The following is a 5,102-nucleotide window of genomic DNA, read 5'->3' as shown; positions in this document are numbered from 1 at the left end:
ATATAAAACAAGTGGATGTATCATTCAAAACATAAACCTCATACATGCTCTTAAGTACATGAAACCCTTACACTGTAATTCATGCAGATACTGAAAAAAAGGTAAACTCCACTTTCTTGATCAATGACATGCATAGACACGTGTCAAATAATGGTGAAAAGGTATATGTCTTTTTTAAACATGACCTGCCTTCAGGTATCATCTGTAAGTTTCCTTTGCTGTGCTGTTTCCTCAGCTTGTGCTAACCCCCCTCTCCTCTTCTGGCAAAACATACCCACCTCTACAACCCCTCTCAAATTCTTCCTCTTTAGGAACTCTCTGGCTCCTGATTTTCAGTGATGATTTCTCTCCATTCGGAACCCTTGCAGCAATGAAAGAAACCCACAACACACACCTAGGAATAGCTTATGTATGATGTGGCTAATTGTTTGTTACACCGTAACTCCTGGAAAGCCAGGGCCGATATCTGGTATTTCAATAGTACATCATAGGTACTTAGCATACATATCGCTTTCAAGACAAAGGGAGAACACTAACATTTATTGAATGCCTCCTAGGTACCAGCTACTGTGCTGAGATTTCTATCAATTTTCAGAAATTATTATTTAGAACACGTTAACAGCCTTAGAACAGAAGATTTGCTTTCCACCATTTTAAAGATAAGGAAGCAGAGGCTTAGAACAGTTACATAACTTACCCAGGATCAAACAGCCAATGAACAGAGGAGCCAAGATTCAAACACAGCCATCAGACTCCCTGCTCTCTCTGCTACTCCCCCCCCCCCCCCCGATGATTCTCAATCTTGGCTGATTAGCTTCTAGATATTTCAGATGCCTAGGCCCCCCCGTCTGAAGGTTTTGATTCAGATTTCTAATCCCAGGAGAGCAGGGAAGTGTTTATGTCCTTAACTGCTCTGAGGCCAGCAATGCCTTGTCTATAGTAGCAGTCAGTACATGTTTGTTAGATGAATAAGTGAATTCAAAACATCTAGAACGGTGGTATTCAGGCCAGGCATATTAGAAATCACCTGGAGAGCTGATTAAGCAATGCCTCTCTCCAGGCCCTTCCCCCAGAGATTCTGATGCAATTGGTCCCGGGTGGGGCCGCCTGGCAGGTATCCTGGTTTTCAAAAACTCCCCAGGCGATTCACATGTGCAGCCCAGGCTGAGAACCATTGGTTTAGAGTGAGGTCATGGGATCTGCACATTTTATAAAGCTCCACAGGTAATTTTGATCGGCAGCCGGGGTTGAGAACTACCGCCTACACACTATGCTGCCTCTTTCTGGGTTTTATAAATGGGAAAGCATTACTTTCTAAAAATAATTCTGTCAACAAGTATGGGCTGTGCTCACCCGTGCACAAAAGCGTCCCCATTTGGGGGACATTACAGAAGAAACAATAGAGCCTGCTGTCACCTGATTTCCAATCTGTAACCAGCTCAGCGCTAACTTGTTCTTTGATCTTTATCTGTCATGCACTGGTTGGAGAGTGATCTATGAAACTGACAGACTAGAAATCTTGTTTTGTAGGCAGAAGAAGGAGGCTATCTTGTCTACTGAGCTAAAGGATAGCTTTTAACCTCCATGAGCCTCAGTAATCAATTTGTGTGAATGTTCAAGCACTGATGTGCATATTTTCCCTTACAAATACATGGGGAGAGATTGGGGAAGAAACAGTATTGAAATGCACAGCTGCCTGGCAGTTGAGACATGGGCAAGAGGGAAAAAGAATAAAGACCATGACTCTTTGTGAGCCCCAGACGTGGTTAGTAACACTTCTTATCACCTGGAAATCAAGGAAAATGACGTGCCGTGGGCTTATGTGTTGTTAGGTTTAGCATTTCTTAAAATGCATTATCCAGAACGTATCTGAAAACAATTTAATATGGGGGAGGGATCTTATTACTTGTTATAATGAGCCCAACCAACCCTGACCCATTAAACATTTTGTAAAAGTCATATTGCCATTGTGTAATTATTATGAGCACATAAACAATAGCTACTGTTAGGAATCAAGGAACGGGAGCATTTTAAAGAGCTAGGTATTTTACAGTCAGGGAAAGCCACTTTTTATACACACCATGAAATTTGTATGCCATTAGTAATAAGTGACTTTCATTGAGCACTTAACCGTGCCTGGCAGTCTTTGACAAGCTCTTAACGCATTCTCTTGTAATCTTACCACAAAAAGATGAACTAGGTACTATTGTAATCTCTTTTCACAGATAAGACAACTGAGGCACAGAGGGGCTAAGTAACTTGCTCAAGGACCCACAGCAAGTAAACCGGAATTCGAACTCATTCGGTCTGATTTCGTAGCTGATGGTTTTCACCAGTATCCGTTAGAAATACTGTTTTCTCCATGCTGATGTTATTATGCTGTTTTCAGAAATTGTATCTTTTTTCATTTTATGTGACCATGCCATGCAGTAATCAGAGAAAATAGATTTCCAGAAGGAAGGAAGTATTGCTCAGTCCCAAATTTAATTCCATACTCCCTCCTTTAGTTTTTACTACTAAACACAATTCCCAAAATACCATTCTTACAGAATTGAAATGCAGTTCAATAAATATGTTAAGCATCAATTCGTGTAAGGTTACCACACAGGATTAGAAAATACAGCCCTTGTCTTTAGGACCAAAAAAAAAAAAAAACCCACAACATTTTTTTTTAAATGTTTATTCATTTTTGAGAGACAGAGAGAGACAGAACATGAGCAGAGGAGGGGCAGAGAGAGAGGGGAACACAGAATCCGAAGCAGGCTCCAGGCTCTGAGCTGTCAGCACAGAGCCCGATGAGGGACTCCAACTAACAAAATGAACCAGGAGATCATGACCTGAGCCAAAGTCAGACTGACTGAGCCAACCAGGCACCCCAGGAATCTTTTAGAAATGCAGACAGATCCTGGCATCCCATCCCCATTTACAATCCTTTTTTTTTCTTTTTCTCTCCTCATACGGTTCCAAATCCACAACCCAACCTTGGAGACCCTGCATGATTTGGTTCCTCCCCATTTTCAAGGTCCACGTCTCTCCCCTCACCCTCCTGGGGGTGAGTTTCAACGATATGAGGTTTCTCTTGGAAACTTTGATGCGCCATTTTTTTTTTTTTTTTTTCCAATGACAGAGTCTCCGAAGCACTGTTCGCATTAGGTCACACGCATCCCTCCCTGCCCACTCCTGTAGCTGGAAACCCTCTGCATCCCGCAGATTTCAGCTTGAACATCGCTTTCTCAGAAAAGCCTTCCTTGATGGTGGGAACCAATGCTCACGCAGAACCACCTCATCTTAACTTGATTACGTCTTCAAAGACTACGTCTTCAAAGACCTCGTTCCCAAGTTGGCTCACATTCACAGGGCCTGGAGGCTAGGACCCGAACACAGCTTTGGGGGCGACGCAATTCAACCCACAACCCCTAAACGTATAAAACCGATTTCTTCCCTCCTTCCTTCTATTTTATATAGAAAATGTTGGCGCTTGTTGGCATCCTTCCTTTCTTCTGTTTTGGTCCATCAGGCTCCAGGTCTGTCATTTTCGTTGGTGGCTGTTAACTTTACAATTCAGTCTTTCGATTATAGAATATAATAAGTCAAGACTGTGGCTGAACTGGAAGCAGAAGTAGTATCTCCCCGTGTTAGTGTTAACAGCTCTTTTAGAATTTGTCTAGCAGGTTTTCCGGTCTTTACCGGGAGACCCCCCACCCCCCACCCCCCCCCCAAAAAAAGAAGTTGTATCTCCCAGAGGTGGCTATGGTAGCGGATAGGATTTTGCACTTTCCCTTCTTAGGAAGAGGGTGAGGGTGTCTTCGTCTTAGCTGGAATAGTTGCATGCCGTTGGGCAGATGCGTGATGCTGTCCCTGTCCATAGAGTGATGAGGGGAGTGCCTGGTAACCAAAGGGTAGACCATCCCAGTTATCCGCGGGAGACTGATGGGGTTTGAACGAAAGAGAAAAGAAGCCATTTTTTGTTTCCTGCTTCTGATGGAGCTTCCAGAAGCTCCTGGGTGCCTACTCGGTCAGGGCAGTTCTAGCACTTGTAGCAGCAGAGTGTGCCCTGCCCTCACAGAGCTCTGACCTTGGCAGTGGTGGTGACAATGGTAGGTAACTGTGGGCTCCTGCCTCTTTAGTGTGAGTAGGGGCTCTTGGCTTACTTCTTCCATTCCTTCTCTGATGTTCTCCCTTGCTTTACGCAGATCTGAGTTTCTGACCTAGATCGTTGTCCATCTTTTCAAAGGATCTCTTGTAACCTTTCTTGCAAGGCAGGTCTACTTGTGACAAATTTCCTTAATTTTTATTTGTCTGAGAAAGTCATGACTTTACGTTGGAAGGATCATTTCATGTGGCAGAGAATTCTAGTTTGGTGGATTTTTCTTTCAACACTGAAAATATTTCACTCCACTCTCCTCTTGCATGGTTTCTGAAAGGAAGTCTGATATAATTCTTGTCCTTGTTCCTCTGCAGGTAAGTTAACAAAAAATAAATCTCTGGCTTCTTTCAAGATTTCCTCTTTGTTTTTCATTTCCTACAGTTTGAATATGATATGCGTAGGTGTCGAATTTTGGGTATTTATCTTACTTGGTGTTCTCTCAGCTCCCTGCATCTGTGGTTTGGTGTCATTAATTTTGGAAAATTCTCTCGCTATTACTGAAAATTTTTTTTCAATTGTCACCCAGTTCTTGGATAGTCTGTTCTGCCTTTTCAATTTTTTCTTCTCCTTGCATTACAGCTCTGGAAGTTTTCACTGACGTATCTTCAAGCTCACCGATTCTTTCCTTAGCGGTGTCCAGTTCCCTGAGGAGCCCATCAAAGACATTCTTCATTTTTGTTACAGTGTTTTAGCTTTCTGGGGTTTACCTTTGACTCTTTCTTTGAGTTTCCATCTCTCTGTTTACATCACCCACCTTCCGTGTTGTCTCCCTTTCCTGTTAGAGCCCTTAACATATTGACCACTGTTATTTCTAAATTCCCATTCTGATAATTCTCAACTCTGTCACGTTGGAGTCTGGTTCTGAGGCTTGCTTTGTCACTTCAGACCATGGTTTGTGCCTTAAATTACGCCTTGTATTTTGTTGTTGTCGTTGAAAGCTGGACATGATATGTGG

General features: G+C 42.8%; 1 non-coding gene across 1 annotated transcript; it reads left to right on the top strand.

Annotated features, from left to right (window-relative positions):
- The first annotated feature begins 3,636 nt into the window (after nucleotides 1–3,636).
- Nucleotides 3,637–3,699, top strand: LOC122490694. The gene has a single exon (XR_006299227.1). It is a non-coding gene; the product is annotated as a U7 small nuclear RNA (small nuclear RNA).
- Nucleotides 3,700–5,102: the final 1,403 nt, after the last annotated feature.

Source organism: Prionailurus bengalensis, chromosome B2 (genome assembly GCF_016509475.1).
Source record: "Prionailurus bengalensis isolate Pbe53 chromosome B2, Fcat_Pben_1.1_paternal_pri, whole genome shotgun sequence".
In the NCBI taxonomy this organism is placed as follows: Eukaryota; Metazoa; Chordata; class Mammalia; order Carnivora; family Felidae; genus Prionailurus; species Prionailurus bengalensis.
Note: the sequence above shows the minus strand (reverse complement) of the source record. Positions and strands in the feature narration are given on the sequence as shown.